Below are 21,029 nucleotides of genomic sequence, written 5' to 3'. Positions count from 1 at the left end.
TCTTGAATTTTAAGAGTTTTATAGAAATATATAAAAAAAACAAATTTGTAGAGATTCATGAAAAAAATAGAACGTGATTGTTAGTAAACGGGCCCCTTAGACTCCAAGGCAAAATTACCTTACTACTACAAATACATTTAGCTTAATTAGACCTCTACTATTAATCTTTTGTTGCCACTTTTAAGGCAAATATAATTTTTCTATGTCAAGAAAAGTGATGCCCATGGGTCAATGAGGCACCTTTAATCCCACTGCATTGATGTGTTATTGGGTCAATAAGATAGCTCTGAGGCCCACAATCCACTATTTAATAGTTTTCCTATCTCTGTTTCAGGCAAGGCACATTCTTGTTGTAGAGTTTAGAAGCACAATCAGCAATTAAGTAAAGCTTTTACCCTGCTGTAAATACTTACATTAAAAAGACCATAGATAGAAAATCTAGTGCTGTTATTTAAAAGACCTTAGATAGAAATATAGCCCAATGTTTTACTTCTCCTACATATGCCCCAATGCATCACCAACATTTTGTGAATGAAAACAACATCCAGAAGTACTCCAAGAAATGTAAGAAATGACTGCAGAGATAAAGTGCAATTCTTAGGAAAACATTCGTTTTATATACTAATATGAATTTTTGTTTCTGCAGTGCAAGCACATCTGGAGGTGATTTATACTATGGTAAAATCTAATGAACAATATTATCATAAGCAAAGTAAGCATGGACTACCAGGGATAATAGAAAAATATCATGAAACTAAAAATAGTACAAATGTATTTTTCATGAGCCCATATATATTTTAAAGGCTGCCATTGAAGGAAGTGCTCAAGTGGGATGGAACCTGGAATTGAAATGAAATCATTTGTGAAATCATTACAGAGAAAATAATATCCAAAATTGTCTTTTGAGGCTAAGGAATTTATAGTAGTAGTGATAGAAGCTAACTTACAAAACCAAATGAGCCCGGTGCATCTTAACGGCTTTACTTCTAGTAAAATCTATGGAATGGAAAACTGCAATCATATGATAAAATAAAAGTCTTAACACAGCATAAATATGTCAGAGTGTCAGGAACTGTACCACTATTGCAGTTCTCCTTATTAGTGAGTCTGACATCTTCCTAGCAATATCAACTTGACTTTAATGCTGTATTTAATACTAAATACTAAAGGTACAAGTAGGAAGCACTTTATACAGGGAAGCAGTTGAATTTGATAAGTGTTAAACGTGAGAATAAAGTAGCTAAATTCCTGAGTTTTTGCATCTGTTGTTATCAAGCACAAATCTTTGTGATTCATTTCAGGGTCACACAAAAGCATGCATTTGGGCACAAAACGGTGAAGTGCCTACAACATCTATAAGTTCAACAGGTTCAAGGGCTCAGAGGAGTTTTTTACAAGAGCACAAGTAGGCACAAGTGCTAAATAGATAGTGTTTCAATTGGGATATTTTTGCAACCATTAATGTGCCTAGTTCTTGCTTCTGCAGTAGTTATTTTGTCTTTATTTAATGTAATGCACAATCCATTCAGGAAGGCTCCTTCTGACAATTTTTATGACCCTGCACAGCTTGTTCACTGTGGTATCATAAGAAATGTATAATGAAAACAAACTCAAAGGAGTATTATTTGGTGATATTCTGGCAAAAATCAAGTTATGTTTGATTTTTTTCTTTAGTGTAATACTATTTTCTTTTTCATTCACTTTGTGTGATAAAAAATAGTATTGTGCATGTGCAACAGGTCCAAATACAGGCCCGGATTTGTGGAAAGGCCACAAGGCCTGGGCCTAGGTTGGCACCCACACTGGGGTTAATTTCCTGAGTGCCAATTCCCATTGCTCTCATCCCAATGAAAATTTGCGCGAACAAAAGGGAGGGGACGGGGTGACGAATGGCAGCAGGCCTAGGGGTGCCCACTATGTAAATCCAGCTCTGTCCAAATATCTAAAGGGAACACAATTTTCGCTACATATTTATAGCAAAAGTAAGGATCTGATCAAGGCATCATATGTATATTGGACACACACACAAAGAGGGAGTATGAAAATAGTGTGCCAGATAAGACGACTTATAACCACTTTTGTGAGTTTTGAAGGCAACATGAATTGCATAACCCTTGTTTGGAATTTATGGTAGGGCTGCCACTGAGAACCACTTATATACAAGGCCATGGCACAACAAAAAAAACCTAGTGTAAGGTGGCTAAAATCCAGGCCACCAAGGTATGGAAAAATTAACAGGGCCAATCAGATGAACGCTTCTGTTACCGTTGCAGAGCGCTGTTCAAAGCAATCACGGAGTCTGGCAGATTAATATCAATATAGTGGCTTTATTGAGCGCATTAAAATTGCTAAGGAGGGGGATCACATCAGATGAAGCTCATTTTCCTACATCTGAATTTTTATCTTTGCAGAAAGACAAATTTTTTGGTCAATCATCCTGGGAATCATTATTGTAGATGATTGCTCTTTGTGGTCATATAACAGCTAAGGGTGTATAAGACCATTTTACAAGACCAATAGCATTGGGTTATATAAAAACTGTTCCCCCTAATGATGTTCCCAAGTTTCAAGATTATTATACATGCAGGGACATTTCTCTCTCTATGCAACCACCTGTCTATACATCATTGCATCAATTAATCTTTATGGGAAGTTCTAAAGTGCAGACTTAAAATAGATTTCAATTCTCTTCATCCACCAAAGAACTGAAGGATTTTCTTCTTAAAGAATGTACATATGTATCTATACATACACAGAATACATATACTCAGGCTCCCTTTATTTGTTGTGCCCTGACAAGCAAATGAATTAAACTTAAGTAATTGAGCACTGTTAAACCCATATCAACACAATTAAAACAAAAATGTAACTTCTAAGCAATTTACCAATGCAGAAATAACACTTCATCAAGGGAAAAGCGCATGAACTTGCTTTGTGAATGGTCTACTAATAATTTAGCTACATTTTTAGATCCAGAGTTTCAACAGATCTTCTTTTTTTATCAATAATATTGCTTTTATTTCAGTGATTGATAAAAAATAGTAGTTTTATTTGTATGTTTAATTTTGGAGTAGTATGAATTAAAATATTTTACTATTTTAAAGAAAACAGCATTTGCTATTTTTACAGGCATTCTCTTATGCTTTTTAATATTGTCTTGGGGCCTTTATTTTAAATTCTATAACTGCTATAATTTTATTCTTTAATGAAGAAAACAGCAGCTGTGTATCGTCTTATGATAAAACTGTAGAATAGTCCCTTGGTATCAATAACTCTCTCAATGATTTGTCACAAAGTGTCTTTTACTCTGAAAAGGAAGAGTCTTCCAAAATGTGACAAACAGCCACCCATGGGGCTTGATCAGCTGAGACATCTACTTGAGAACGTACTCAGCTGGAAATTTCCAGACGTATTTGCCATTTGCTGTAAAATTACTGCCAGCTCTATTTGCCTTAAAGGCTACAGACTGAAAACACATGAACACTCTGCAGTATGCATCCTGGCAGTCAATAATGATGAACCTCCCTGGGATATGTTCTATGACGTTGTGAAGGCTTATTCTCTAGAACAACCTGCCTGCCATCTGTAATGGTCAGAGTTCTATCTTTTGTTTATCCTCACAAACTCATAGAAAATGGTGTCTCACGGGATGTAAACAGGTCACTGGCCCTTATCTTTGGAAAGTCTGTGATTCTGTTGCAAGCAGATAAAGCAGTGAAAAGTGCAAAGTACAATTCAAAAGCAATCAATTTTTGAGTTTTTCAGTGTTTGAAACGGGGCATTTTTTTGTTACAACATTTGCCTGACCTGAATAATTCAATTAAATGCCATGTTTAGAGATCAAGTGCCTATGAAGTATGATACCAGCCTGGAAGATTAAAATACAAATAAAAAACAATTGTAGCAGAAGATAATACCTTTCCATCATTAACATATTATGGAACTATAGGAAGTCAATAGGAGGGTTGGGGAAGCTTGGCCATCACTAAACAATGGACCATCTGCCTAGTGCCACAAATAATGTAAAATCTACTAGAGAACATGAACTCTACCTGCCCCACCCCCTCCAAAGGAAAAAAATAAAAATAATATATATATATATATATATATATATATATATATATATATATATATATATATATATATATATATATATATATATATCCGAATCCTGAATCCTGCCCCAACCCCGAATCCTAATGCATTTAATGTTTTGAATATGAATTTCTCTCTGACATTTTTATTTAAAAAACTGCAGACAAGACACAACAGTAGAAACAACGTGTTTGACATGACCACTTGGGTTTGCTGTTACTTGCTCATGTATATAATTGGCTGTTCATATGTTGACTTCCATCCTTCACACTGCCACCCTTACAACTTCAAATGAAACATGAATGATCAATACAAATGCAAGCATGGACTAGAGGCTGAACTGGGAAGGGGGGGTTTAAGGCATTAAAGAATATTGTATCAATCATTTGAAGTAGAATGATATTGCCATTATAGTCATGGATGCCAAATAAACAAAATATTATTGTAAAGAATATTTGTAAAGAATGAAACAATATTGTCAGAATATTGTCACTTTATAAAACTCCAATGACCCTTAGCCCATTTATGGATTTACCTCCACAGAGTTCTTAAAACATTTTTTCTCATGTCATGTGAAATCAGTTGTACTCTGTAAGCTGACATTTTTCTCATTTACACCTCATTTTCCAGGCATGCTATGTAATCCTTCACCAGCTGATGATGAACACACAGTGAGATGAACAGTTCCATGCTTGGAGAGGGGTCTACATTTTTTTCTAAAAGGGAAGCTCTAACTGTGGCAAGGTTATAGCAAGCTTTTTTCTTACCAGCAAAATGAATTGTTCTGAAGAAAAGAATTCCAGCAACCTACATACTTCAACGTAAACTACACTATGCCTGGCTGATTTATAAAACTTTTCTTAATAGTTTTGACTAACCCCTACAGAACTGCAGAACTGAGTGGTTTTGACACAGTGAAAAGCAAAGAAACGGGTACAGTGTTGAACTCAACTGTCAAAATAAAAACAAAATGCATATACAGCATTAAACTATCTGTAAGACAGTGAAAGTTTGCAGTGGTCACAATCACTTTAATTTTGAACACGTCACAAAAGGAAACAGTGCTGAGTAGGGAGCACAATGTGAATATGTTCTGATTTAGAAAATGATTAATGGTTTCAGAATGAGATGGACCATAACTTTTCCATCTTCTGCTGAAAAAAATAATACATGTTTCTAAATAAACATATTTCTGGGTATTATTCTCCTTCATACTCACTTACCCCATATATTATAAACCAGATAAAATGCCCTGTCAACTGCTGTAAAGGTTTTTAGATGTATGTTGTGTCTCTATGATTACAATCAGACTCACCTCTGTTATCTGATGAAATTAAAATATCAAGCCAAGGCATAAAGGTCACTAGGAAGCTAGCATGTCAGGGCAGCCATGAATGTTACATTGGTAATCAGTGGTGATTAGTTCTCTCTGTGGTATATTATGTATCACAGATATACTAACAAATGGCTTCTGCTGAGAATATAATTATTTAAGGAATATTTATATTCACTATAAAAGGGAGCTTTTAAAAGCCTGAGGGTACTTTTCCCATGAAAGGAGATACTTCCTCCCTAATTATGTATAAGCACAGAAATAGAAATAAGTAGAATAACATTTCATTTGGTACCTTAGAAGATTGACAAAAAATGCAATTTATTTGCACAAAATGCTACATGCCAGGCAGTCAGTTTCTTGATTCTGTGATTCTGTTATATATTTTCACCAGCTGAACAAGCCTCAAGGGATCTTTGTGCTATTTTGCTGAGCAGATGGATTTTTGCTCAGTGTTGCTAACGGGCTCCCTGCATTACAACAATCATTCCTCCCCATATCTTTTTGGGAGATGAGTAACTCTGAGAGAAACGGATATGACTCACAGTGTGTACAGCAGGGGAAAATATACGACATGTCTTGTTTCTGTGCATAGAAATCAAAATCATCGTGCCATAAGAAACAGCAGAAAGTTTATATTCCAATGCTGTGCCTGAGATTATTATCTAGGGTGTAAAACTGGGAGGTATTTCTCAGGGTGTTGATTCACAGATGTGTCTTTTATGGTTACACTCTATACTAGAGTGCTGGGATGATCAACATAAAGCTTTCAATTAATGCTAATAGCAAACCTACCATTTACTGAAGTACATGTTTCAGGATGGTACTTCATTCTGCTCTATTTGATCCTCTTCTGCCATTAACATGAGCCTAACATTTCCCTTTAGCATCAGTAAAACCTATGTCACAAATGGTACCCTTTTGATGGATTTATTAAATTATTCACAGCCCTAACTGGTGCTCCCCTGCTTTAAAGAGGAAACATTTGGGGTTGAGAAAATTGCAGCTATAATTGCACTGTAAAACCATACTTTTTTGTACCTTGACTTTACAAATGAGCACAGTGTGGGGCTGTGAGTTATATATTCTTTATCTCTGCTAAAGGCAATGAGTCCCTGCATTATAGCTTACAGACACCCCATGACTCCAACACATTAACAAGTGAAGGCTGTTAGTCCGACCGGCACACTATCCCAATCCAACACCTAATTGACTCATTTGTCGGCGAGGAAGATGTGAAAGATTGAATTATAACCTGCGGCAGAAACTGCATAAAATAATCGATAAGTATTAGGAGCCTGCTTTTTATCCAAAATACACAATACTGCCATACATCACACGCCATGACATGACTTATTATCGGTCGCTGCAATAAGACACGGGGGTGCCCCTATAGATGTGAGTGGTACGTACCGGCCAGAATGTCTGCGCGTCTGCATCGCCTGTCAGTGCAAAGGCTGTTCCCGCGCTTGTCTCCAATGAGCCGCACTTGTAGCTCTGTCCGTGGTGCTGAAACAGGCAGCTAGTCCTGAGCTCGCCCCTCCATGTGAATAACAAATACTCCCACAGGCGGCTATTGGTCTCTCGCACTCCCCTTCTTATCCACCTCTCAGCAGACCTTCTCCCTGACCACGAGCATCCCTTTAACTTCCCTGCCACTAACATGGAATGCTCGCAGGCAAATCCTTCCACGCGGGAGGCACGATGAAGTGAGCACTGCGCTACAGTCTAGGTCCCGCTGCCTCCCCCACTCTTGCTGCCATAGCCCTCCTTCTTTTGTATGTCTCTCAGCCCTGATGCATTTCACAGCGATGCACAATCCTCTGCAATTATCGCGCCCAGGACTTTAATATTTAATCAGTGTATGAAGTGCGATCAACTTGCCAAGACAGAATGGACAGAGGACGTTGGCTATAAAGGGAAACTAAAACGCACGATTAATACCAGTAAAGTGGCCTACAACGACAGTGGGGGTGGGAGGGGGCTGTACAAGTTAAAGATGAAGGGGAGGCTTGTTCTTGTTATTCCACATCATATTAGGGGGGTTGCTTGGGAGCCATTCTCAGCCGCTTCCATTCCTGTAGCCAACAACAGTGTCATAAATTAAGAGGTATTTTTCTGAACATCTGGTGTTCTTCATTAAAAGGTATGTCTAATCTGCTCGCCTGCTTTACGGTTGATTTGGAGGAAATCCATATACAGTATTTCTTCATCAATAAGAGAGCATTTGCTGTTATGCAGTCCATTAAATGTTGTGTAACTTTTACAATAACTTGTATATTGATTTCTTGGCTAACACCATTTCACGTTTTTTTTACATAAGCTTCCTGGGTAGAATTAGCCCTTTGATAGGAATATTTTACTTGGTCGGAAAGTTCCATCTTCAGGAAGGTCTTGGCAACTGCATATTCGTTTCTGCATGAGGAATCCTCCCTAAGCTGCAGAGTGCTGTTCTCTTTCCATGCTTCAGAACATTCCTCCCTGTTAGCACAACCTTGTCTCCTTGTTAGAAGAAAACAGTAAATTATTGGGGCATTGAATGGAGAAGTTATGGGTATCACACAATTCTATTCTATTTATTTGCAAAGGTGAGATCACAACTAATAATTCTATCTTTAATATCATTGGTGTATCCCTACAAAATTAAAATACTATTAATAATTCTTTTCAGGTTTCAGATGGGTGACATGTTGAAAATGAATACCAAAACAACAACTACACTTGATTCTTAATGCAACATGCATTTGATGAAGATAGATGGGTGAAATTCCTGATCATTTTGTTCCCTTGTTTTATATTTTTTTTCTCTTGTGGATTTCAAGTGTCAAAAGTTTCTTTTGACATTTGATAAAGATAAAAAAATAAATTAAAGATAAAATATACCCAAAAACATAACAGGACTCTATACTAACATACACATAAAGCCTTTTTGTGGGAAAAATGTATTTTTCTACTATCATACACTTTGCTCATTCATGTCAGGTATTGTGTCATGTAGAACAGCGCAAAATGGTGGCTCAAGGTAAGATGTAAAATAGAACTATTCACTGTTTTAAGCTGTTTTGCAGCTTTAATGAATTGTTACTCAAAATATGTGCATGCATGTGCAGCCTGCTTGTTCTTACACTGTTTAATCGTGTTGCTTAAAATTTCCTTGAAGGCACAAATGTGTATCTGATAAACACTGAAAAGTTTGTTGGTCTTTTAACAACTAAAATGGTCCCTTTAAACATTTTTGTCTTCCACCTGTTTGTAACAATGTCAGGGGAGCTAAATTAAGCAGCTGGGGGGCTAGCTTGTACTGCAAAAGGAGCACCAGAAAACCATTACTTCATTTAAAGGAGAACCCCAGCCTAGGTGTTACCCTCGGTAAATGCCTCTAACCCTTTACTTACCCCGTGGTGCAGATTCAGCGCATCGGAGTTCACGGGTGCCATCTTCTTCTCTTCGGTAATCTTCTGCACTTCTTCTGGCAATTTCCATGACTTTCAGCACATGTGCAGTTGTTAAAAAACCGGCAGACTGTTCCAATTGTGCATGCGCGATACAGCGCTTATTTCACAAAGATTACTGAAGAGAAGAAGATGACGCCCGTGAATTCCGATGCGCTGAAAATGCAACGAGGGGTAAGTAAAGAGTTAGGGGCATTTACTGTGGGTAACACCTAGGCTGGGGAATCAGGGAGGGGGTCTGCCATCTATATTGCAAATTTAGACCTAATCTAAGGATAGGGATAGGATCTATGTATAAGGGTAAACATGTAATGGGCTTTGGTTTAGTGCTGCTTTATTAAAAACATAAAGGAAATTGATATTTTTTTCTTTAAATAGTGAACCATAGTCCACTTCACCTTTCTACTAAAATAATGTCTACCATAATGCACATGATGGACATTATTAAAGATCACTAATATGATCTATTCCTTTCTGATAGATACATTTAAAAAAGTAAAGAAAGTAACAAAGAAAATATACATACATTCTCGCTCTTCTACAGGACAACACATTTAAAGGAAGAAGACATATATTTGAGGAAGTTAGACAGGAACCAATTGTATATCCGGGAAATGTTTTGGAAAGAACATCTCCAAGAACACTGAGCCAATCAAAAACATTATTATTCTGTTATTAACTCTCTTCTAGTCTTCCACTAGAATTCTATTTTAACAACAAGCATTACATTCTGATTGATTGAAAATGCTAATTATTTTATTCTGATGTGTATTCATGAATTGTTTTTTATATCTTTAAGGGCACCATCTAGCATGTTGCTTTCCTATAGATGGATTATAAACAACCTGGAAAGAAAGCTATTTCTTACTTTGTGGGTATTCTGTATCTATCTGAACATATTTGGGGAACTCTTTGTCAGTTTTGGTAAACAGAGGAAGAATTTAGCTATTATTCTTTTGATCATACATTGGTCCAAGAATTCCAAATTAATGTGGTCTCTGTGCAACTTGCTATGTATCACAATATTTATTGTCTTTTGATCTGAGCAGCATTAGGTTTATTATTCCTCATACATAATACATATAACCTATTGTGGTGCAGTGTATTATACCACCAATAAACCATATCAGTGTTAATCTAAATGCAAAGCTTTTAAGAGAAACTGCAGAAGAAAAGCCACTCTATGTTTCCACATCCTTCAGATCCCATAGCTATGCTTGTCAGCTACTTTAAAGTTTATTCAGTTTGAAGGTTTAGATTGGAAGTCTGATGCAAGTATATTAAGTTTTTCATCCTTAGGTCAGCAATTCAAATCTCTTGTTGAAGTCCATTGGCATTACTTAAACATGCAATTCAAAGAGATATTGTGTAGAGTTTGCTTTGTTGGATAGTATAGTTGAATTCGTCATGTAATCTTTTCAAAATTAAAAACAACAGACTTTCAGATTGGCTATGTAGTTCATGAGAATTATTGCAGTAAACATAAGCAGCAATTAATCCTTACCTATTTAGTCTATTTTAATTTGAATAATGTAATGTATTGCTCTGCTTCTGAATTATTTTGAATGTGAATTTATTTTAGCTATTGGGTAAAAATGTAGCTTAATACAGAGCCACAGTAATGGTGAGACATTTTAACAAGACTGGAGAAATCTGCATGTACTAGTGTTAAGTGACTGTAATTGGTGGCCAAGCTATTAGTGTTATAAAAAGCAAATTTTACTTGCTTCCTGTTTAGAGTACTAAACATTGCATGACTTATTTATTGTCCAGGGTTACTAGAACCTTGTCAATGCTATCTCATAAAACCCCTTTCTTTCTTTTAAGACTTTATCATATTATTGGCAGAAGTAACAACTAGACAGGTGCCCACTAACATACTGAACAGTAACATGGCAGGTGGAGCATGTCTTCTGGCACCAGAGAGAGAACTTTGTAAAGTGTGAAGTTCTGCCCCTCACTTAGCTTACAAAATTGCATTGCTTGTTACTCTTCTGGTTGCATGTCCAGTTAGTGGTGGGGCAAAAATTAATAGTGAAAACTTCTGTTCTATAACAATGTTGCTTAGAATAGTGTTCTTTAAAAACAAATGGACATTGCTACAGCTTATCATCAGCAAAAATAGAAACCGTACTATCAATACCCTCCTCCAGGTCATTAATAAACAAGTTTAAAAGCAAAGGACCAAGTACAGACCCCAGAAGAACTCCACTAACACTGGTCCAATTAGAAAATGTTCCACCATAACTCTTTGTAATCTATCCTTCAGCCAGTTCTCTATCCAAGTAAAAATACTATGTTCCAATTTAAACAGTTACTTTTTGTGTGGTACTGTATCAAATTCTTTAGCAAAGTCTAAGTAAATCACATCCACTGCCATCCCAGAGTTGAGGTCCCTGCTCACCTTCTAATAAAATAGAGTTACATACTTGTTATCTTGTACATATTATTGCAACAAAGCAGCAACTTAAACACAGTACATGGTATTGGGGATATTTATCATGCACATTCAGGTACTATACTATGTAGTTGGACCTGGATGACGTATACTATAGACTCATATCTAGGTATAAATAACATCCTTTCTAATGGGTGAAGTGGTGAATTTGAGTGAATTCACAAACCCTCTCTGCTGGATGCCGTTATACTAAAATCACATGCAACATTGCTGTCAAAAAAAATTATATATAAATATAAATATATATATATATATAGATAGATAGCAACCAAAAAATCGTGCAAACAAAGTGGTTTTATTCCGACGTTTCGGCTCTAACACTCGAGCCTTCTTCAGGAGAAGGCTCGAGTGTTAGAGCCGAAACTTCGGAATAAATATGACATTAATATTATTAATTGCCACCTTTTGGGGTGTTTAAATTATCTATCTTATCTCTCTATCGCAGTACCTGCCACCCTTTTAGAAACAGGAACATACAAGTGAATGAATTACCCAGCAGCCAGATAGCAATTCAAACTTCACATGCGGCAAAACAAAGGCAAGAGAAAAAATTACATACAAAATATTCTTTACACCTGCTAGTTTATTTCGTATAATATAAATCTTGTATTATAGGTATATCTCTATTTCAGATCTTAAACTGGATTATCACAGTTCTCTATAAAAAAAAACAGCCCACAAGTAAAACAATGCTTCATGTATCAAGTCATTTACATACAAATATTACTTTTATAGTAGCGTATGCCATTGAACAACACTAAATAGAAAACTGACAACAAGTACCAAAGGCTAGTTCAACATTGTTGGACACTTGTTCAACAGAGTATTTGTATTTAGTCTGACCTGTTGTTTTTTATCCTTTAGTGAACAGCCCTAACTTCCTGTGTGTGTGCCCTTCTCGGGATGTTAGGAACTTTGTTTAGATTAAGGAGAGCATATTGCAGTTTATTGTGCTAATGTTCTCTCTCTGAATGGTGCGCAACTGAAGTCTTTGCCGGATTGCTACAGGGTTTAAAATGAGCTAATAAAAAAAAAAGTACGGTTAAATACAATTGCACAAATGGGAAAAAGTATACTCTTCAGTCATAGCCTAGCCTATCCTGAGCCAGATTACCCATAAGGTGTCCTAGGCACTAGCCTTGGGCTATCCTAGAGTTACATTTATTAAAGGTCTAATTTAGAATTCATGTTTTTTAGTTTAAAAACTCTATTAAGTTCCAATTTACTCGAAATGGGGTTATTTATAAAAAAAAATCAAATATCTAAAACTCTTAGGAATTTTCCCGACCCAAATACTCGAATCGAATCGATTTAGACTAAACTTGATTCGAGTTTTTTTTTTCAGAAAAAAACTAGAATGTCAGGAAGGCTACTAACATGTCCCTGGACCTCTTCCATTGACTTATGCAGGCACTCAACAGGTTTTAGGTGGTGAAAAAGTCAAATTTGAGTTCTTAATGAGCCATGTTCTTGAGTTCTTAATGAGTGTGATAAATCTTGAAATTCAAATTAAAACTCGAATCGAATTTGGACAATTCACAATTTGAATCTAAGAGTTTTGACAATAATCAAATTTTCAATTTGACCCTTAATAAATCTGCCCCCTTGTGTCAGGGGCCTGGTACCTGAAACTGCAAAAAATTAATGGTACTGATCCAGTGTAATCAGATCCAGGCCCAGATTTGTGGAAAGGCCACCAAGGCCCAGGCCTAGGGCAGCAGAATTCTAGGGGACGGCATGCTGCTCAACCATACCCACATCGGTTCAGAAACACTGGGGATGCACAGAGGTTTTAAAATCCCTATTGCTCCAGTCCCAATTATGAAACTTTGTGCAAATAAAGGGGAAGGATGGGGGCAACAAACGGCAGTGGGCTTTGTGGCGCCTGCTATGTAAATCCAGCCCTGATCAGATCACTGCTAAAGTGACACTATTTTTTTTTATACAACAGTTATAGGTTGGGGGCCTCCAAAAGCCATTTCTTGCCTATGGCCCCATTTAGTAATAATCCAGTTCTACACCTATGCCATCAATGAACTGGCCTTTAGGGTGGAAATAGTTACATGTATTTGTGATTTAAACTAAAAATCAGTTTTACTGATTTTGGTCAGTAGGTATGTTGTTAATAGTAAACATGCAATGATGGTTCTGAGCAAAAGCTCACCCTTTAGCAGGTTGAAGCAGTTTAAATATTTTCTACACATATTAAACCAATGTCCAGCATGATCCCATTTTAAAATGACACTAACATAACTAGTTTGCGTCACTGTAAACTATATATTTCATGAAATTAACAATATAGTACAAAATTGATGGTAGTGTGTTGGTAAAACATATTTTTCACAAATAGTATGTATATATGGGTGGAAGACAGGGACACCAGACTAGATTTCTTACTGTCCTTTTCAGCAGTGCAGATTAAAATAAATGAACAGTAAAATGCATATGTCTCAAACACAGCAATCAAACTGGAGCTGGACCCTTACTCCCTGGGGTTTGATGGGTTTCTCCACCAAAAACATAAACAAGGTACTTTACAGCTTTCTATCCACTATACTCAGCCGCAGATCTCTAGGGAGGTTCTCTCTTTTTCATAGGTGAGGGACACACACCTTTTACAAGCTAAAGCAGCTTATCCAACCTCAGCTGTCCCTTAATTATCTGGTTGAGAGGTAAAGTTAACCCTTTTTCCCTAAGGCCTCTCTCTCTGCAGTCCATTCAATGCACCTAGAATGTACATTTGGTGCTATCCATTGCAGCTGCATTTAGAAAAAATCTAAAACAAAGAGGATGCACACAAGGATTTTTAGAAAAATTTTAAAAATGATATTCATTATTAAATACATTTAAAAAGCAGGTTGACGTTTCGGTCTGTATCTAAGACCATTGTCAAGACCATAAATTGCTAATTAAAAATCACATGTATAAATAGCTAAAACACTCCCAGACTCAACCAAACCCAGGCTATGTCAGTGATCATGTGAAAATTGCACAATCCTTTATTAAGGGAAAGCTGGGTGTAATTCAACTGCATGCACACCTGATCATGTCCATAGTACTGATAGCCGTCCCTGCGTAATTGTAAAATCTGATCAGTCTTCCCTACGTAAGACATTACCAGGTGTCATGTACCTGCAGGAGGTTTGGATAATTAAAGCACCCGGGGTTGTCGTTCCGTAGCCAAGTACACTGTTTTTTCTGGTAGCAATTAACAGGATCGCTCTTTACAAGTAAGTCTCTCAAATTCGCACCTCTCCTGTGAAGCACCATAGGTCTATCTGGGATTATTTTTGTAAGACCAGCATCTGCCTGTATTATGTCCCAGTGGTTTTTAACCACCTTTTTAATGTTATGGGAATGTGTGGTTAATTTTGTACTGTATACAGTATAAAATTGGAGTGTTTCTCACCCTGCAATAGTGGTTCCTGTATGCGTCGTCTGGCCGCTGTCCATGCCTGGCCCAGGATCGGTGCAGGATAACCACGGTCTCTAAAATGAATTCACATTTCGTTGAGTTGTTGCTCAGCCATTACTTGATTAGAGTAATTCCGAAGGACCCGACAAAATTGGGATATGGGTAGCAATTTTTTCATTGTTGGTGGGTGGCAACTGCTATAATGAAGGAGAACATTTTTATCAGTTTTCTTATGAAAAAGAGTGTATTCAATGTGGTTATCACTTATCCATAGTTCCACATCCAGAAAGTTTAGCTGTTCTGTGTGTATTTCACACGTAAATTTGACATGGCATCAAGATTATTTAACTCCTGAATCATTAACAAAAACTTATCTTCCGTGCCTCCACAGACCATCAGGATATCGTCGATGTACAGATGAAAGAAAAGAATCCTATCACCATATTTCGGAATAATGAAAGATTGCTCAAATTGATGCATAAAAAGGTTGGCATATGAGGGTGCCATGGTCGCTCACATCGCCGTCCCAGCCACTTGAAGAAAGAAATCCTGTTGGAAGCGAAAATAATTCATAGATAGACAGAGCCTTAGTAACTCCAACACATAAAATATAGGGGGACCATCGTACCCTTCAAATGTGTCCAGGGACCATTTTACTGAGTCCATTCCTGCCTCGTGTAGAATACACGTATAGAGGCTAACCACATCCCGGCTAGGGAGCATACATCTAGCGCCTGGGGGAATTTCCAAAGACTTTAAACATTCCAATAGATGTGGGGTGTCTCTTAGATATGTCGTTGTATTTTGTACTGCAGGTTGTAACACAGTATCCAGATATATCCCAAGTGGGTGTAGTAACGAGCCCCTGATACTATCGGGCGGCCTGGCGGTTTCAATAGACTTTTATGGACTTTAGGTAGAGCATACAAGATCGGACAGATGGGGTCTTGTGTCAAAAATTGTTTTAACGATAATGGTATTATCCCCACTTCAAAAGCATCATTAATCACTCTGTCCACCTATGGCTTAAATATAGTAACAGGATCTCTCGGTACCAGTCTGTACACACGTATATCTGATAATTGGCCCAGGATCTCGTCCCGATAATCGCAATAGTTCAGAAAAACAATGCCACCCCCCTTATCGGGCGGACGGATAACCAATTCAGTGTACTGCATAAGTGTTTTAAGGGCTGCTCGCTCATTGAAGGTAATGCTCTGCCTTGGCCAATTTACAGGGATATTATCATTAATCTCATGATCTACTACTTGTTTGAAATAATGGTATTATCCCCACTTCAAAAGCATCATTAATCACTCTATCCACCTATGGCTTAAATATAGTAACAGGATCTCTCGGTACCAGTCTATACACGCGTATATCTGATAATTGTCCCAGGATCTCGTCCCGATAACCGCAATAGTTCAGGAAAAACAATGCCACCCCCCTTATCGGGTAGACGGATTACCAATTCAGTGTCCTGCATAAGTGTTTTAATGGCTGCTCGCTCATCATCATCATCATTTATTTATATAGCGCTGTCAAGATACGCAGTGCTTTACTGCAGTTATAGCAAACAGGGAATAAATGGTGGATAACAAACAAGGATTACAGAATACAATAGGTTTAGAAGGACCTAGAGATTAGAGTTTACAAACTAAAGGTTAGGGTACAATTGAGACATTAGGATTATATAAACATTTTGTCATTTTTGATACAGCAATGATTAATTAAGGTACATCGAATAAGCCTCTTTAAACAGATGGGTCTTTAAGGAGCACTTGAAAGTTTGGAAAGAAGGAGAAAGTCTGACTTGTGGCAGAGAGTTCCAGAGAAAAGCAGAAGCCCGAGAAAAGTCTTGTAGACGAGAATGGGCAGAAGTGATCAGAGGAGAAGTGAGGCGAAGATCAGAAGCAGAGCGTAGGTTTCGTGAAGGTAATGTTCTTTCTGCCTAGGCCAATTTACAGGGATATTATCATTAATCTCACGATCTAGTGCTTGTTTGAATAACTTAATAGTGGGATGAAGAATTGGGGGGTAAACATGCTCTTCAATTTGAGTTTAGTATGTTCCGAAGTTACATCATATTGGGTGGTGTTGTCCTTAAAGTGATCCTTCAAATTCAAACCCCTGCACAATTTGAAGCTATCAATTTCCCACCCCAAAGAATCAAAATGACAAGTTGGTACAAAGGATAAACCTTTGTGTAACAAGCTCACCTCAGCAGTAGACAAAGTGTGCTTTGAGAGATTGAAAATGGGCACTTCTACATCCTGTGGCCCCTTCCTCTTCTGCCCCCTCCGCCTTGGGTACCTTTTGTGCGGCCTCGACCTGAAGGTGATTTGACGCTTGGTAGGGGCTCCTCTAAAAAAAGAAGTAGAAGGAGATGCTCCAGAAGGTGGCTCATCCATAGTGGCTGTATTGGAACATGTAGCTTTATTGGCGAGTTCATCACCATCGGTATCACCTGAACTTGTATCAACAGAGTTCAGAGGTTTCACTAACTTATGTTGCGGGGGGCATCTAAAATGGGGGCCATGTTGAGCTTGATCCCTCACCGCTAAGCCATCTGTACACTCTGCAATAGGAATAATCCTCATTCCCGCGACTTAACTTTTCCTTTTTAAACCGCAACAAATCTTGCTTATACTGTATGCTTCAGTCGATGCGCGTCTCTGTGAGTGTGGCATTCGCAGTGTCCCCAGTAAACACTAGCATGTTCCGTCTCATGTGCAGCCAGGGATTTACGCACCTTAGTGATTTCACCTGCTACTTCCTCAATCGCAAGAATCATTAAATTGAAGAAGCATTTGTTTAAAACCCCTATCCATTTCTTGCAGAACTCGATTTGTTCTGCCAATTGTAGGTATATTCCGAATCCGGAAGCCACGGGGGATCCTCCTCAATCTGTAATAATCCGACAGGAACATGCCATGGAGGTCCAGGTCAGTTTCACGCTGTTTCAATCTCTCCCAGTCTGCTATTAGGTCAGCCTCATTAGATCTGCATGGTAATTCTGTGTTTGACTGCTGCCATAGAACACGATCTGAATCTGCTTAAGTTCAGAGTCCTTGAGAATACTAGGTCAAAGTGACTTCACCAAAATTCAATTTATAGAAACAAAAAAAGGAGTAGAAAAGCAGGGTGCTTGAACTGTATGCCGTGCTGTCAGCATATAATCATACAAAATACATAGTTCAGCACACCAAAAACATAGCTAAATAATCTATATTATCTTGGTGTTATCCATTGCAGCTGTATTTAGAAAAAATCCAAAAGGAAGAGGATGCACACAAGGATTTTTAGAAAAATTTAAAATACATTTAAATACATTTAAAAAGCAGGTCGAGGTTTCGGTCTGTATCTAAGACCATTCTCAAGACCATAAATTGCTTAGCAATTTCCTCTTCCTTTTGGATTTTTTATATATTATATTATATATATATATATATATATATATATATATATATATATATATATATATATATATATATATATATATATATATATATATATATATATATTAATTGGGCAGCCACTATTCTACTATTCTACAAAAATATGTAGAGTGAAGGTACATTTTATGGGATGCAAAGCTTCACCTGGTTGAAAAAGTGTTAATGTTATTGCACTCATGTAATTGGCAGCTGAGGATAGAGCTCTCTGTAGGTAGCTGGTGGGCTGGCTGTTCCCAGAACAGAGTCCTGGCTGTCCCAGTGTGTGCTCTATTAAGAGAGAAAGAGAGTCTCTCTGGAGAGTTGTGTCTCTGCACATTCTCCAGTTCATTAATATCCTTCTTAAGGACTGGAGCCCAAAACATTGCACACTCATAGTGAGGCCTTACCAGGGACCTCTAATTAGGCAAAATTATGTTAAGGTCCTGATATTATTAAATAAGCATTGAGAAAAAACATGTGTCCATTGCTTTTTCCCCCCAAAGATTGAAACCTGCCTATCTTCTAACTGATCCAAAAAAAGGCTATCTGCCAGTACACTGCTTAAAGGGGTTGTTCACCTTTGAATTAACTTTTAATATGATGTAGATAGTGATATTCTGAGACAATTTGCAATTGGTTTTCATTTTTAATTATTTGTGGTTTTTAAGTTATTTAGCTTTTTATTCAGCAGCTCTCCAGTTTGCAATTTCAGCAATCAGTTTGCTAGGGTTCAAAATACCCTAGCAACCATGCACTCATTTGAACAAGAGACTGAAATATGAATAGGAGAGGACTGAATAGAAAAATAAAAAACAACAATACATTTGTAGCCTTACAGAGCATTTGTTTTTAGATGGGGTCAGTGACCCCATTTGAAAGCTGGAAAGATTCAGAAGGCAGCAAATCATTTAAAAATGATATAAAATAAATAATGAAGACCAATTGAAAAGTTTCTTAGAATTGACCATTCTGTAACATACTAAAAGTAAACCTGAAGGTGAACCACCCCTTTAAGGAAAATATTTATACAACTGCACATTGTCACTATGTAAAAATGATTATAACCAGCTGTAATGGGATATGCTTAGCAATAATCATAAAACATATGGAATGGGAGGGCCAGGAGATCCAAATATAGTAGTAGCAAGGGCAATGGTAAGATAATCAGTCCCATAATCAGGAATTAATCTTTCCTCAATGTAGCACTACATGAGATCTAGTATTTTTGCAGAGGATTTTAAGGCATAATGCCCCAGAACTTCTCACTTTCCAAACTGATCAATAATGTCAATAGGTCACCTAATAAATGCTTCCAATATATATATTTTTCACGTTTCAGGACTGAATACAGTTTTAGTATAAATCTAAAATTGTCAAAATTAAACATAATTTATAAATCTTATACACTTCAATATACTTCATTCAGTGTTATCTAATGAATGTTTTAGAAAGCTGCTATTGGAATTTGTCTGAAACCAAACAAAATGTTCAGAGTACCCAACAAATTAGCAATTACATTTCATTGTCTGTTGTGATTCCTAGAATTTCAGAATACTCATGTGAATCTTGAAACTGCTCATGATTTTCTGATCACGAACCTCTCATCTGCTTAAAGGCTTAAGAAGAGATTTTCAGCTACTTATTAGTTCTCCCTTTCTTGATTAAGATTTTGAAGTTTTCATGTGTCACTATTGCTTTGAGAATCTAAAATAGGGTGAAATTGTAATGTACATATTTTGGGGGGAAGTGTAATGAAAATATCAAATATTACTCTGAAAGGAAATGCATGTCCACTTTTCTTGCGCCAGAACAAATTTCCATTCAATATTAATGTTACAGCTTAAATTACTATGCAGAAATATGTTATTAAATTTGCATGGATGGAAAATGCAGTAACTATATGTCTCCCCAGCTGTTTATGTTAAAATAATAGGCCTTCAGGGGAGACTGCCTTGCCATTTCAAAAAAGTGTACATTTAGGGGCCGATTCACTAAGGGTCGAATTTCGAAGTTAAAAATACTTCGAAATTCGACCCTCGGATTGAAATCCTTCGACTTCGAATATCGAAGTCGAAGGATTTAGCGCTAATCCTGCGATCGATCGATCGAAGGATTTTCCGTTCGATCGAACGATTAAATCCTTCGAATCGAACGATTCGAAGGATTTTAATCCAACGATCGAAGGAAAATCCTTCGATCAAAAAATCACAAGCAAGCCTATGGGGACCTTCCCCATAGGCTAACATTGACTTCGGTAGCTTTTAGCTGCCGAAGTAGGGGGTCGAAGTTTTTTTTAAAGGGGAAGTACTTCGACTATCGAATGGTCGAATAGTCGAATGATTTTTCGTTCGATTCGTTCGATTTCGTTCGAATTCGAACGAATTTAACCAATTCGATGGTCGAAGTACCCAAAAAATACTTCGAAATTCGAAGTATTTTTCATTCGAATCCTTCACTCGAGCTTAGTGAATCAGCCCCTAAGAAACAAATTTAATACAAAGGACAAATAACTCAAGGCAAAGTGGGTTTCATTTGTTAGAGCTGTTGTTTAGGGCTGTTGCGCCACTGACTTTATTCATATGAATATACAGTCCACATATACCTGAAGAAAATTGGGTGAGATAAATGCAGCAAATTGCAATATTTTTAGGCAATTTTCAGAAAAGTCATAAAATACGGCTTATTTTGGTTTGGTAGTGTTAAGTAGAAATAGATATTTAACCATTTTGGATTTGTCAGCATGTGTACTTTCCAAAAATATATGGTTTTCAGAGGTCTTTGTACTGCTAGGGGTTTTTACATCACATAATATGCAGTTTGGGGGCTTTGTTCACAGAAG

General features: G+C 37.1%; 1 protein-coding gene across 1 annotated transcript in view; it reads right to left on the bottom strand.

Moving 5' to 3' along the window:
- Positions 1–7,953, bottom strand: part of grm8.S (glutamate receptor, metabotropic 8 S homeolog) — a 424,459-nt gene extending 416,506 nt beyond the window's left edge. Inside the window, exon 1 of the mRNA XM_041588525.1 lies at positions 6,842–7,953. The gene's annotated coding sequence lies outside the window, so the exon portion shown is untranslated. The remainder of the gene's footprint in view (positions 1–6,841) is intronic.
- Positions 7,954–21,029: the final 13,076 nt, after the last annotated feature.

Source organism: Xenopus laevis, chromosome 3S (genome assembly GCF_017654675.1).
Source record: "Xenopus laevis strain J_2021 chromosome 3S, Xenopus_laevis_v10.1, whole genome shotgun sequence".
Classification (NCBI taxonomy): domain Eukaryota; kingdom Metazoa; phylum Chordata; class Amphibia; order Anura; family Pipidae; genus Xenopus; species Xenopus laevis.
The sequence above is the reverse complement of the archived record's forward strand: the minus strand, read 5'-3'. Positions and strand labels throughout refer to the sequence as shown.